Raw genomic sequence first — 14456 nt, forward strand, 5'->3', positions numbered from 1 at the left:
CCTCACCCTCCAGTCCCCCTCTCCTCGCCCGCACCGGTAGTCGTCATAGCGATGGAGTCAGCGCCGGCGTCGGCTCCGGGGCCTGTTGCCATGGAGATCCCGGTGCGAGGGGCGCTGCCGGTGGTGGAGGAAGACGAGGGATGCAGCGCGGCGCCGCGGGGGTCCGAGGACCCTCTACACCACCGGCGGAGGGGCGGAGCGGGGACGCGGCGGCGCGCGGTCCCGCCGAACCGGGGCGGCTGCTACCTGCTGGTGGTGATCGGGGAGATCGGGACTGAGCAGCAGCTGGAGGCCGCAAAGGCGCAGATAGAGCGGGGTGAGTGATGCGGGACCGGGCCCGGTGCGTCCCGTCCGACCGGCAGCCGTGACTCAGCAGCTCTCAGATGCAAAGTCATCACAAACACTTGGGGAAGTCACCTGGAGGGGGAGGATTTGACGCACCGACCGATGTTCGCGTCGGGACACCGGCGGCCGCTGCAGCATCGCGCCGCAGGACGAGACGCAGTTTCACTAAAGCTGCGGGTTAAAGTCCCGCAAGGGATTTTAAAACGCGCAACTTTTTGACTCGATTTTTTTGTGTCCAAAATAAAAAAGGTTAATTTTATTCACGGTTCTTTATAAATATTTGAACTTTTATGCGACAAAAAAATTCATAAACACAAACAACAACAACAACAACGTGACAGACGTAAACAACCCTCTGGATCCGCATTATGTCCCACTCGGGCTCCACTCTGATCGAACTTTGAGAATATGACGTAACAAACTCCCTGTTGCGTCATCACCGATGAGCACCCGCTCTTTTAGAGGGTGCCATGGCAACCGCATCCGACTCCCCAAGCCTCAGTTTGGCTCCAGTCTCAAGTGTCAGAAGGTCCGGATCCTGTGAGCTCCTGATTTGATTCTGATGCAACTTGGATTTATCTATTTAAATTTCTTAAACTTCCCGAGATTCCTGAAAGATTGGAATTAAATTTAATTTGATTTCACACGTGACTTTCTGTTGATTCACGTGACGATAAACTGATTATTAGTGTCTTCAATGAAGAAAAATAAAATTCCATCTTCAAACTTGTCTTTTTTTTTTAACAACACTCCAAAATGTAAAGATTTAAAATCAATACAAACCTGAAACCCTTTGATCCTGCAGGGATTCGATCCTGGGACATCGACCTCAAGTCCTGCGACCTCGACCAGAAGCTGCAGCTGTTTATAACGCGTCACTCCGCCCACTTCTCTTCTGAAGTCAGAGGTCAGTGTGACGTCATCTCTGCTCAGTTTGGGTCTCGTTTTTGGAACAGGTTTGGATGAAATTTAACAGGTTCGTCTTCAGGATGATTGAAATATTGTAAGAGAAATTATTCGTCACGTGGACCGGTGTCACCACTCCCTGGTGGTCTAGTGGTTAGGATTCGGCGCTCTCACCGCCGCGGCCCGGGTTCGATTCCCGGTCAGGGAACATGTTTTTGGTCGGCAGCAGCTCAAACCTCGTGACTGAAATGCTGGACTATATACCACTACCTGTAGCCTACTATGGTATAAAACCTACGCTATGCCACTACCTTTAGTCTACTATGGTAATGCGCACACTATAACACTACGTTATCTACCATAGTAAACTGTATACTATAACGCTACCTGTCGTCTACTATGGTAATACCCACAGTACACTACAATTTATAGTCTACTATGGTAACACACTGTAACACCACCGGTAGTCTACTATGGTAATGGTATGTTAGCATCACGGCTAGTCGCTAACTGATCGGTTCATTTCCGGGTCCTCCATGTTTCTGATTCTATTTCTAGTCATCTGTCTTCGGAGGTCCTGGATCGGCACGTATTTTCCTAAATCCTGCTTTGTGTCTCTTGTTCTTTGGTTGTAAAACAGATTCATTGATTAAAAGCAGTAAAAACATCGAATAAATCAACTTCATGTTAGAACCAGCGTCTCTGACCCGGAGCCGCTAGCGAATCAATGATCGGAAGACTGATAATAATAATTACAATGAGTTTGTTTTGTCGTCAGATGTTTTTTTATGTCATCGTAGCTGCTGTTTGGGTATAATTTGTGTCATTGAGTGATCAGATAAAATATTCCTTTATAAGTCCCATATTGGGTAAATTTTCGTTACTTTAACAGCATAAGCATTATGGGATAAGTGCCAGAGATAGAGTAGAATAAACACTCCACACAGAAGATTAATATTAAGGAAGTAGAGAAGCTGTACTATGTACAGTACATTACAAATGAGCAATTAAACAATTGACAAATTTAATTGATTTACTGGGCATTTATTTATTATTTTCAAACTTGGAATCTTAATTGCCTTTCAAACGTTCTTTTATGAAAATGCACCCACAGCTGCAAATCAATAACTGGTTTAAATCGTTATTGAAGGTAAGATATTATGGTTTATGTCAGGCGGCGCCCCCCAGCGGACAGACTGTACACTACCGCCGCCTCACACACGCAGATCCGGCCCGGATGAGGCAGCCCACGGGTTCCCACAGTGATTAACCCCTCCCACGCTGAATTGACAAAGGTGTATGAGGTTTGTGTGAATGCCGAACCTCAAGAGTTCTCATGGCTGGTTCCTCATCCCCACCCCCCCGTCCCCCCACCTCCAGGAAATCTGCATCTTTCTGTTTAGGTGTTCACTGTCTATTTATTACATTTATCGCTCTATAATTTAAAAAAAAAATCCGTTTTAGCACCACGTGGAGGTTTTAGAACGACCAGCAGTTCCCGGAGTGACGTCATCATTGTGCTTTGACTCAAGCCGTTTAGTTCAAGAGGAAGAAGAGAAGTGTTTTTATAGTTACTGATGGGTTCTAGATCTCACGATGACGTCATCGCACCAGGTTCGCCCGAGCGTTGAGGACGTCATCCTGATATAAATTTACAAATCATTCTTCTTCGAAACAAACTAAAAAACCCAAAACAAACCAACCTGCGCTGGTAGAAGTCAGACGACTTTGCACGGACTTTGACGGTCCTTGCAGGAATTCAGCACCTCGGCTTTCTAGTCTCGTTTTCTGCTGCAGTGCAGTTAGTTTTTGCATTTTTATTATTTTTTATTTAATTGATATAAAGTAGAAAATCGGGTTTCGCGTCAACAAAAGGTCCTCGTTATTCAAATCCTTTGTTCCTCCTCTCAGCTGAAGTCAGACGTGAGGTCAGGAGGTCAGAAGATGAAACTTTTGGAACCTCCTCATGTCTCTGATGTGGGGACGACCGCTTATGTTATTTATCTGTCATTATTTATATTTATTCCATCAAGGAGGTTTTTCATGTTCTATTTCTCTGTCGGTAGAATCACAAAGAAAAGTACTTCAATACGTACAATTTGTATGAACTGATAACGGGTTTCGTCCTCCCATTCCCTGTTTGTGTCATCATTAGACCTTTATTAGAGTTTATCCACGGCTGGTTCCTTTCTCCGATGGTCAATTTGGAACAGAAACCGCAGGGGTGCCTAAATGTGAACATTTATTGTGTTCCAGACAGTCGTGGGTTAAATCTTCTGGTCAGAACCAAGAAGGAGGTTCAAACATTTAAAGCAGAAGTTGGTCCAGTTAAATAGTTCAGGCAGTAAAAAGGAGGGTTTGCGTGAAGCGTGAATTGTTCTTGAGGTCGTCGTCGTCGTCTCACCAGAGCAGCACGGCGGCGCAGCGGTAACGCTGTCGCCTCACAGCCAGGAGGTCAGGGGTTCAAACCCCACTGAGGGCCTCACTGTGAGGAGTTTGCATGTTCTCCACGTGTCTGGTGGCTCCAAAAACATGCGCATAGAAGTTAGAGTTAAATCATAGGTGTGATTAGACACACCCAGGGGGGGTCATCGTAGTGGGAATGGGTTCTAAACCAGGTTACAGAAACATTTTGGTCGTTTCCTCCACCTGTGAACCCCATAAATACAAGTTCCAAACCAGATCCAGCAGCTGAAGGTTTAGCTCAGAGAGACGACAGGAGGAGCTCAGATCAGAGGTTACGGGTTCAAATCCCACCCCTCCCTTCATTTTTCAGGCCGTTTCCTGAACGACGAAGACAAATACGCCTGGAGAAAAGGTGTGAGCGTGAAGGAATCGGTAGCGTGGTGGGTTAGCCCGTAACCAAGAGCCCCCGGTGTCACATTCATGTCCCGACCCAGCGCTGCAGGTTCTGGATCGAAACTGTGTCTCGCAGTAACGAGGCCCGGGGGGGGCCGTGTCCCCTCCGCGTTGTCTGGAGTCTAGAAAGAGGGGGTTATGGAGACCTGAGCCAGAACCGGCTGACCTTTTACTGCTTTCATGAACAAGAAATATTTTGTAGGGGGAGTGAATGTGTTGCTGCCGCCAGGCGAAGAACGTTTCGATGAGGTCAGGTTTGTAGGAAATAACAGCAAAAAAAGGTGGGATCAAGTTTTTGTGAAGAAGAACCTGTAATGTGATAAACAGTAAAATATCAGCAGTATTTTTTCTATCATGAACGTGACGTAACGTCTCCTAGCAGACTGAACGAACAGGATTCAGACACTATTTATGAAATAAATGAGAACCGAAGAACTTCTCTGGGATCTTCACCGAGAAAAAGGCCTCGGACGTGAACTTCCTGTCGGACGTGAACTTCCTGTTGGACGTGAACTTCCTGTTGGACGTGAACCTCCTGTTGGACGTGAACCTCCTGTTGGACGTGAACTTCCTGTTGGACGTGAACTTCCTGTTGGACGTGAACTTCCTGTTGGACGTGAACTTCCTGTTGGACGTGAACTTCCTGTTGGACGTGAACCTCCTGTTGGACGTGAACTTCCTGTTGGACGTGAACTTCCTGTTGGACGTGAACTTCCTGTTGGACGTGAACTTCCTGTTGGACGTGAACTTCCTGTTGGACGTGAACTTCCTGTTGGACGTGAACTTCCTGTTGGACGTGAACTTCCTGTTGGACTGACCGACCCCCCTGTCGGGTCCAGGAGGCTCGTAGACTCTGTCTGCAGCTCTCTCTCATCAAATTCCCTGAAAACCACAAAGAAACTAGTTAAGAAACCCAACTCAGTGATATGGGGGGGAGGGGGTTCTGGTACTGCTCAGGGGGCCGTGCCAAATGTAGAGGAGGGCCACATCCGGCCCCCGGGCATCAGTTTGACCACTGCTCTACATGATCCACCAGTTCCAGGATGGATCGCTGTTACGACCCCGCTAGTTAGAAAGAGTTGTAACAAGAAGAAACCGATTTAAAGGGTTAACGTAAACATGTTTAATAAACCAGAGATTATCTTAATCCCTCAACAGGGTAAAAATTTTTACAAAATTAACTGAAGGGCCAAAGGACGCTGCTCAAACAAAGGAGTAGAACCAAAAGAGGACCGCTGGATTCGTCTGTAAATTACAGGTGAAAACAAAACCTACAAAGTAATCTGATTACAGTTGGACTAAAACAGTGGTGCCCCCCCCCCCCCATGCTAATGCTAACACAATCCAGTGACTAACTTGGCCCACTCTTCACAATGTGCTCACAAGTTTGGTTCAAACATCTCCAGGAGCAAATGAGGCAGACCCCCCCCCTCTGAACAGCTGAAGACGATTTGAGGGCTCCGGCTCTGATTGAGGATCTGGGATTGGACAACACGCTGCACCAATCAGGAGCCGGGGATGGAACAGGTGGAGTGGGCGGAGCCAGGACTGAAGGGTGGTGAAGCCTTGAGAGGAGGGAACCAAACCCCCCCCATGTCACATTTAAATGACCCTAAGGCGGGGGTGTCAAATACACGGAGGGGCAAAAAAGAAATTTGCTACAAATCGAGGGCCGGACTGGTTCAACGTTTATTAAAACATACTGGAATGAACACAGTGTATATTATTTAACGATTAAATGATTAAAACAATATTTTGTTACGGCTCTGTCAGTAACTTCAAGAGGAAACATAAAGAAAGATAAATGCATAAATTAAATTACATGCGAAATAAACTGAAAATGCATTAATATGCTGCTCTACGATCCTACCAATCACTGCTTTGAAATAGCAAAATAAAAAAATTCAATACATCCAAGTCAAATCAGTTGTATTCTTTCTCGTGGCTCTTATCCCAAATTTCCCCTGAGTCCATTCAACTGAAATAAATATAAATAGAATTAAATGCACAAATCTATGGCACACAGACAAAACGATACTTCCTTCAGGGAGACGTCACGTCTTGTAGAAACAAATGTAAAAATTTAACTGGACTTCAAACAGAAGGTACGCTCCTGCTGGGTGACGCCCACTGGTTGGGGGTCAGAGACCCTCAGGATGGAGGGAAGTGTTCATCAGTCGGACGCTCCTGTGTGTTTAGTTCAGCTCCATCAGAGACAAACACTCTTCACACACGTCTGTGCGGCTAAACATAGACACAAACAAGGAAACCAAAGCCCTCTTGCTGTGCTGCAGTTACTTCCGGTACCGTTGCATTGTGGGGAATGTAGTGTTGGTGAGTGCAACGGGCGGATGCGTTCTAATAGTAATTAAAAATCATCCCGCGGGCCATAAATAATTTATCACGGGCCAGATCTGTCCCGCGGGCCTTGACTTTGACATATGTGACATACATATGACATACATGATAACACTACATGTCGTCTACTATGGTAATATGTACACTGTACCACTACTTGTAACCTACTATGGTAACACGTACACTATACCTGTAGTCTACTATGGTAATACGCACACCAGGGCGCCACAAGTCATCTACTATGGTAATGCATGCATTGTTCCACTACCTGTAGTCTACTATGGTAATACGTACATGTCTACTATGGTAATACATACATGAGACCACGACCTGTAGTCTACTATGGTAATACGTACCATGTCTACTATGGTAATACGTACAAGAGATCTGTAGTCTACTGTAGTAATAAGTACATGTCTACTATGGTAATATGCACACTATCACACTAAATGACCTCTACTATGGTAATATATACACTACAACACTACCTGTCATCTACTATGGCAATATGTACACTACAACACTACCTGTAGTCTACTATGGTAATATACACACTATGACATTACATGACATCTACTATGGTAATATTTACACAATGACACCACAAGTCATCTACTATGGTACTGTAATATGTACACTATAACACTACCTCTAGAATACTTTGGTAATATGTACACTATAAACTTATGACACGATGGTCGTTCTGTCACAGACAAATACAGGTTAATTGATTGATTGATTGATTGATAGATTGATAGATATAACACTACTTGCAGTCTACTATGGTAATGCATACACTATAACAGCACCTGACATCTACTATGGTAATACATATTACCTGTCATGGAGGAACACACTATTATAATCCAATTTTCTGTGTAAAATTATCTTGACCCACAACACAGCTGTTCTCTCCCCTTGTCACAATGTGTGTGTGTGTGTGTGTGTGTGTGTGTGTGTGTGTGTGTGTGTGTGTGTGTGTGTGTGTGTGTGTGTGTGTGTGTTTGTGTATGCTACCTCCTTTGTTATTGGAAAGAGCAGGATGGGGGGGTTGTCCTTCTCTTGGGATTTGATGATGTGTTCATTGAAGACAAGGTCATACAAACTCATTCTGTGTCACTTTCACCTTTGAACACACGCACACGTACACACACACACACACACACACACACACACACACACACACACACACACACACATGCCTCTGCTGTAGTGTTCACACCCACATCACAGGAATTCAGTCCTGTCATTAAGCCATGCCGCTGAGGCTCATGGGTATTGTAGTATTTCAATCCACCAGCCGTACCAAACCAATAAGAGCGAAAATACGTTAGAAAATAAGTTTAGTTTCACAAAACAAAATGTTTACTTGAACATGATGGATTTTTTTAAAATGAGAATTTACAGTTTTGCAGCTAATAGTTTGAAATTTCAGCAAATAATAAATCCTCCCCAGGCAGAAAAACGAGAAGCTACACGTTATTAGCCTCGATGGATAATCATACGCAAATCCAAGGAGATGAGATGACAAAATGCAATTTTTTAAAGGTTTAAATGCTACTTGATGAGACCTTTGGAGAGAAGCTGAATGGAATGGGGCCCATCTACTACTGTGTGTACGCTAATGCTAATCCAACATGCTTAACGTGCAGCGTCATCTTCTCTCCTGTAATCTCTTCTGGGAGGTTCACACACATGTTTTACAGAGACGACCTTTTGGATTGCTGGAATATTTCACTGGTAGCTCCAGATTTAATTTAATCTGCAGTGAGGAAAAAACAGAAGTTCGTCACTGATAATCTCGAGGGAGAGAGACGACATCTGGAAGAACGTGTGTTCAGGTAAAACACCTAAAAGTGTCATAAAAGTGTTTTTACACCGGAAAATAGAAATTAGACGTCAGATATGAAGGTATCCAGCATCTGTAGACTAATTTCACATCACCGTTTTGTTAGAGAAATTTACTAAATAAAGAAGCGATCGCTATAAAACTCAAGACTAAGACTAAGACAAAACTAAGATTTGGTTTGGCTCGGAACAAATTATTTGCTCTGTAAGAAAAAAAGTTTAACGTCTGGTAGATTACAGATAATCCAATAGGAAATCATTGATGACAAGCACAGCATATGCATGTATCTAATTTATATAAAAGAAATTAATTTATGTTGCATCTTAAATAGTCTAAACCAGTCCAGAGGACTAGCCCAGGTTAGCGCTATGGTTTTACAAGAAACAACAAAGGTTTCACAAAGAAAAAAGCATTTTAAATTTGTAAAATGTAACTGTAACTGTTTGGATCAATAAAGTATATCTTATCTTATTTTACTGTCACAGTTTTTAATAATGCAAATAGAGACACAGGTTAGCTCCAGCCAGCGTAGCGCGGGAGCAGCAAAGGGGAGGAGCTCGTCCGAAGCGCCTCGTTGGATTTTGCATTATTGAAGCAGCTGTTGAATTATGCAAAGACTGGATATTGATCCCAGACTGCAGTCGGAGAGGGGAAACAAGGAGAAGAAGAGAATAAGTGAATCAGATAGAGAAGAACAAAACAACAGAGAATTTATCAGAGTGACCATTTACAGTCCTGTTTCTACCAGGAAGAGAAGATAGGAGGAGAAATGGAGTTCATTGATTTCACAGTCTGGGAATGAAGAAGAAGAGGAAAAGGAAAAGGAAAAGAAAGAGGAAGAAGAGGAAGAAGAAGAGAAGGAAGAATTTTACAAAAACCCTTTAATCATATTCAATAAGTTTACAATTTTACATACCAGAAAAGTGCTTCAAGTACAAAAATCATAAATAAAAATACGTAAATACAATTTAAAAAGATACATCAGTGCATTATACCATCATAAGATTTCCAAAATAAGTTGAGCTTCCACTAAAGTGCAGAGAAGATGTTTTTAAAACTGTCTGGATCTTTAGTTATTTGATAAAAACCAAACTCTTTCAGACGACATCTGATGTTGTCACAAAAACCTGTAGCTTCTTCTTGAGCTATTTAACTTTTAATTTTCTTCTTCAGCGGCTGCTTTCCTTCCTCTTCCTGATGAACCATCTCTCTTCAGCGTCTCCCTGCTCTGCAAGTTTATTGTGAGTGAAAAAACTTTGGTGAAACCTGGAGTAGAGAAGTGGACATATTGTCCCCAGCGTGGAAGATTTTATATTTACATTTTTAGTGGATGATAACAGGATTATAAAATTCGGTACATGTCTCTGAGAGGAAGGAAAAATCTAAGTTTAACACAAAAACCGAATTAGAGCCGTGGAATATTAGATCTGTGATGTTTGCTCAATACATCTGTCTTTCTGAACTTCTGCTGTGCTTAAAGTAGAGATTATAAACTTATTTTAGACCAAGGAAAGGAAGGAATAAACTATTATATCGGGTGAGGATAATTATATCATTCATCCCTAGAGAAGATGAAGATTTATATACTGGGAAGGAAATTTATGAGAGACACGGGAAAGAAAGAAGGAAAGAGTAATGAAGACATGCTGAAATGCTGATGTTTTGTTCAGGATTTCTTTCTTTTTTTTTACATTTTTGTGTAAAATGGGGTTTTATTTCATCACATCTAATAAAGAAATGACCTCAGAGGGGCAGAGAGATTCATTCTATCGAAGGAAACCACAACCTGACAGAACGTCTGGTCACCAGCGTCTCTCAGCTCCTGTGATTGGTTGTTTAGAGGAGGGGGCGGGGCGCAGTGAGGGGGGGAGGGGGTGTGGTCTGACATTCTAGTGAATGGACTGTGGTGATCTGATCAGCTGATGGGTTTCATTTGGATGGAGACAGACGAGGAGTGTGAGACGGGACGAGTGTTGGTGCAATGCAGTTGTGTTACTCAGCAGAGATGCTCTGTCTCACACACACACACACACACACACACACACACACACACACAGACACACACACACACACACACATACAATCGAATGTGTGAGCATGATCACACACAAACACCTCCCTCATGCTTCAGGATTAACTATAATCCATACTTTAAACAGGATTATAAAGAGGAATAAAAGATTAGAGGAAGAGTGTGAGTGAGGAAGGATCGCCGTTATCACACACCGTAAAGAACATGTCTGTGTGGTGCGTGGATTCTACACACACAGTGTGTGTCAGTCAGTGCTGACATAACAATGATTCTAACATCATGCGCGCTGATGCGCTCTCTAGCGCCTCCTAGCGGTGTTTCCTCTAAAAAGGAGGAAACACGGTTCATTACTTTCAAAAAATGTTCCCATTTATGGAATAAAATCTAGACTCTAACTTTATTTTATAGCGTTAATTAGAAAACAAATAGTTTTGGGGCTCCTCTGCTCCATAATTAATCTCAGGTCTTTATTACAGCGCCACCATGAGGTCAAAGTTGTTTGACCTCCCGGTGGTCTGAGTCATTCTCTCTCTCTCTCTAAAACACACACACACACACACACACACACACACACACACACACACACACACACACACACACACTGTGAGTTGTGGCGCATAGATCCACGCGCATCCAGACGCGCGTAAACAGAACCGAACGCCCCCCCCCCCCCAACCTCTCTCTGTCTCTCTCTCCTTGCTGCACCCACACTCCCACCCACACCCACCCGCACCGCCCCGGCAGTGAATGAGTTACTGCTGGTGCAGTGTGTGTGTGTGTGTGTGTGTGTGTGTGTGTGTGTGAGAGCCGGGTGCGCCCCTCCCTGGTTGGACCGCACGCCGCTTCCCGGCGCTCCACAGACGGATGTTGCCGCATCCCTGCGCGCTGCGCTCCGCTCCGCCTGAGCCAAATCTCCTCCTCCTCCTCCTCCTCCGGTCTCCGCCTGACGCACCTCCTCTCCGGCTCTAGTCTCACAACTCTCCGCTGAAGTGTCTCCTCCCGCATTAACGGTACGTAAACTCAACAACCCCTCCACTGACGCGCGTTTCATTTCTTCCCTTTTTTTTTCTTTTTTTTTTTTTGCGTGGAGTGGATGTGTCCCGCGGGATGGTGCGGCTGCTGCGGGTTGTCGCGTGTTTTTGCGCGCACGTCTGTCTCCACTGCGCTGCGTTCACCATTCCCGTCGCCAGGTTTTCCGTTGCGTAATGCGGCTTCCATTCCGAACGGAACGGGTACTTCATTTTGATGGCGCGTAAAAAAAAAAAAAAAAAAAAATGTCTGGGGAGGGAAATAGGGCACGAGACGGCCGGAAGTCGTTAAACCATCAGTCTTTTAGATTCTACGTTGACATGAAGGAGGTGCGTCGGATTATTTGGGGAAGTCCAAACTAACGGGATTAACGCGGCGGCAGAGCAGCTGGTGTTTACTGCGCAGGGAAGAACGGATCAATCACTTGATTGATCATCTGTTCACGCATTTAATGGAGCAGTTATGAGAAACTTTCTGAAGGAGGTTTGAGGATGAGGATGATGATGATGATGATGATGATGATGATGATGATGATGGAGACGTTCTGGATGAGCCCCTAAAATTATCCTCTTTCTGCCGAGTCACTGTAAGTCATATGGATAAACATTAGAGATGTGGGTGGTGCAGACACACACACACACACACACACACACACACACACACACACACACACACACACACACACACACACACACACACACACGAGGGGGGAAAAAAACATTCATTGCTATGGTTTCCATTTGGCACACGGGCAGCGCGAAGGGATGAAGTCATCTCTAGGTTGTGTTTTGTGTCCAGTGTGTGTGTGTGTGTGTGTGTGTGTGTGTTGTGCTGATTCATTCAGAGCTGTCGTTGCAGTGGAGCCTCCTCCGTCTGTGTCATTGAGTTCATCTTCATCATCATCATCATCGCCGAATCTTCTCTGAAGGGCCCTCAGGGGCCGGATGCTTCCAGTGACTCAGCAGAAATAGAAACTGTGTGTGTGTGTGTGTGTGTGTGTGTGTGTGTGTATGGTTATTGTGTTCTAAACCGATCAGGCGTCTGTGTAATTAATCTGCTGGATTCTAATCCTAATTTTAATTGGAGGGAAAATTAAAGTGTCAACTTTCAGAATCGGGTCATTTCATTATCATCAATATTAAACACAGGGTGATGCAGCATTTTCCAATCAGATATTTGTTTTATTTATCCCCAACCGGGAAAATTTCTCTAAGAAATAATTTTTATTTGAAGACTTTTCCTTAATTTTTCTTAGTTTAATAGATTTAAATTAAATTAATATTTAGCTATTTGTAATTCACGAGCTGTTCCGGCTCCAATCTGTTTTGGTTCTGTTGGGGAATGAAACCCTCTGATGATGTCATCATGACTGAATTCATCAACAAGGCCACGCCCCCTCCAGCTAACGTTAGCCAATGATCACGTAAACCAATCGACGACGTGGAAGGTGGCGCCGGCGTCAGCAGGTCGTTTCGACGTCACGTCATTCAGCCCGTCTTATCTCAGTGGTTTTTGATTCCTCTCAGAGGAGAGCCCCGTTGCATGCTGGGAATCTTAAGCATCCGTTGCCAAAAACACGGCAAACATTTCCTTAATGTCTGATCGTCCAGCTGCTACCGGCTCACTAGCGTTGTTCAGTCGCCGTTTGACATTTATTAGTTCCTGTCGTCAAGCAGCCAGAACAAACGGCGCCATCAGATCCAGCGGCGCCGCTAAAGGCGACTCAGCAATAACTTAAATTCAGCTTAGCTATGAGTCAAGAGTGCTGAGTCACCGTTTAGTCCTCACATCCCACACCGGATCCACATCGATAGATGGTTTCTGCCGGAGCCGGGGGACGAGCCGTGGGCGTCGGTCGACGACCAATCGGATGAGTTTTTTATCGCGTTTGACAGTCAAACGTCTTTTATTATTGATCGCAAAAACAGAAAGTCAATATTGATGAATGCTTCTGGGTTTAGAACAAAGGAGGAAAACAAACCAGAGCGCCTGTATGTTTTATCAACCTCTACAAAACCACCTCCTCCTCGTTTGTCGCCCCTGAACAGGAAGTCTATTCCGGGACCAACGGAATCTGACAAGCTTGTTCTTCTATTGATTGATTGATCAGTTTCTACAGGCCCCCCAAGCAGAGGACTGTTTCAGTCCCTCAGCGCCTACAGAAAGGTTCTAGTCCCCTTAAGCTGCAGGGATTTGGGATTCTCCTGGAGACCATGAACGCCACTCCTTCTCAGATTAGCCGCTTAGCGCCGCGTCTGGTTCACGTGACGGGGGCGGTGCCTCGCGTCGATGAAGCTCATTGATAAAAAAATCAGCTCACCTCTAATGTCTCTAACTGCTTTAACCTCCTTCATGAGGCCCACCAGGACCCCCTGATGGCCCCCGGTGTGCTGCCGCCGCTACACCGACATGCTTCATTAGGCCGCCGTATTAAAGTATTAGCCGTCTTACGTCGCTGGATAAACGTTGGAATGGGGCCATTAAATGGATTTCCCATCAGCCACCAGCTTGATTGTGTCAAAGCAATCGCAGAGCGGCGCCTCAAATCGGCTTGAACCAGATTCTCTTCGCACCCGTCGGACTTTGAGCGATCCAGAATCGTTGCTACAGGTTTCAGTTTTCCCCTGGAAGGTGATTGGCTGCTCTGACTTTACTGCTCCTGCTTCCACGAGCGCTTTCTTTTCCCGTTTTACCTCCTTTTTTTTGTTGTTTTTTTTGTCTCAAAGAACCAGCCTTCCAGTCGCCATCATCTCCTTCCCCCAGGAGCGTCGAGCTGTTAGCGACTTCTAGCTGAGTCAAGGTCTTGATGTTTTCTTGTTTGAGCTCCTACCTGCTCGCTTCAGATAAGAGCATCGACTAAAACGCCGTTCAGAAACACTAGCCGCGTGTTGAATGGAGGTGATGCAGGGAGCTGGCATCATCAGTCTGCTGGCTTATTGCCTCGAGAAAACCTGCCTGAAAACTCATCTAGTCGGCGTCTAAAAATAGCCTCACTGGCTCGTCCATCAGGTGCTGGCAAACAGTTCGAAAGCTATTATAATCGATAAATCGGAGTCGCACCGGAGATCTAAAATACCC

General features: G+C 44.8%; 1 non-coding gene across 1 annotated transcript; it reads left to right on the forward strand.

The window, feature by feature from the left end:
• Positions 1 to 1387: 1387 nt before the first annotated feature.
• On the forward strand, positions 1388 to 1459 carry trnae-cuc (transfer RNA glutamic acid (anticodon CUC)). The gene has a single exon. It is a non-coding gene; the product is annotated as a tRNA-Glu (tRNA).
• The last annotated feature ends 12997 nt before the right edge of the window (positions 1460 to 14456 follow it).

Source organism: Antennarius striatus, chromosome 4, assembly GCF_040054535.1.
Source record: "Antennarius striatus isolate MH-2024 chromosome 4, ASM4005453v1, whole genome shotgun sequence".
Lineage (NCBI taxonomy): Eukaryota > Metazoa > Chordata > Actinopteri > Lophiiformes > Antennariidae > Antennarius > Antennarius striatus.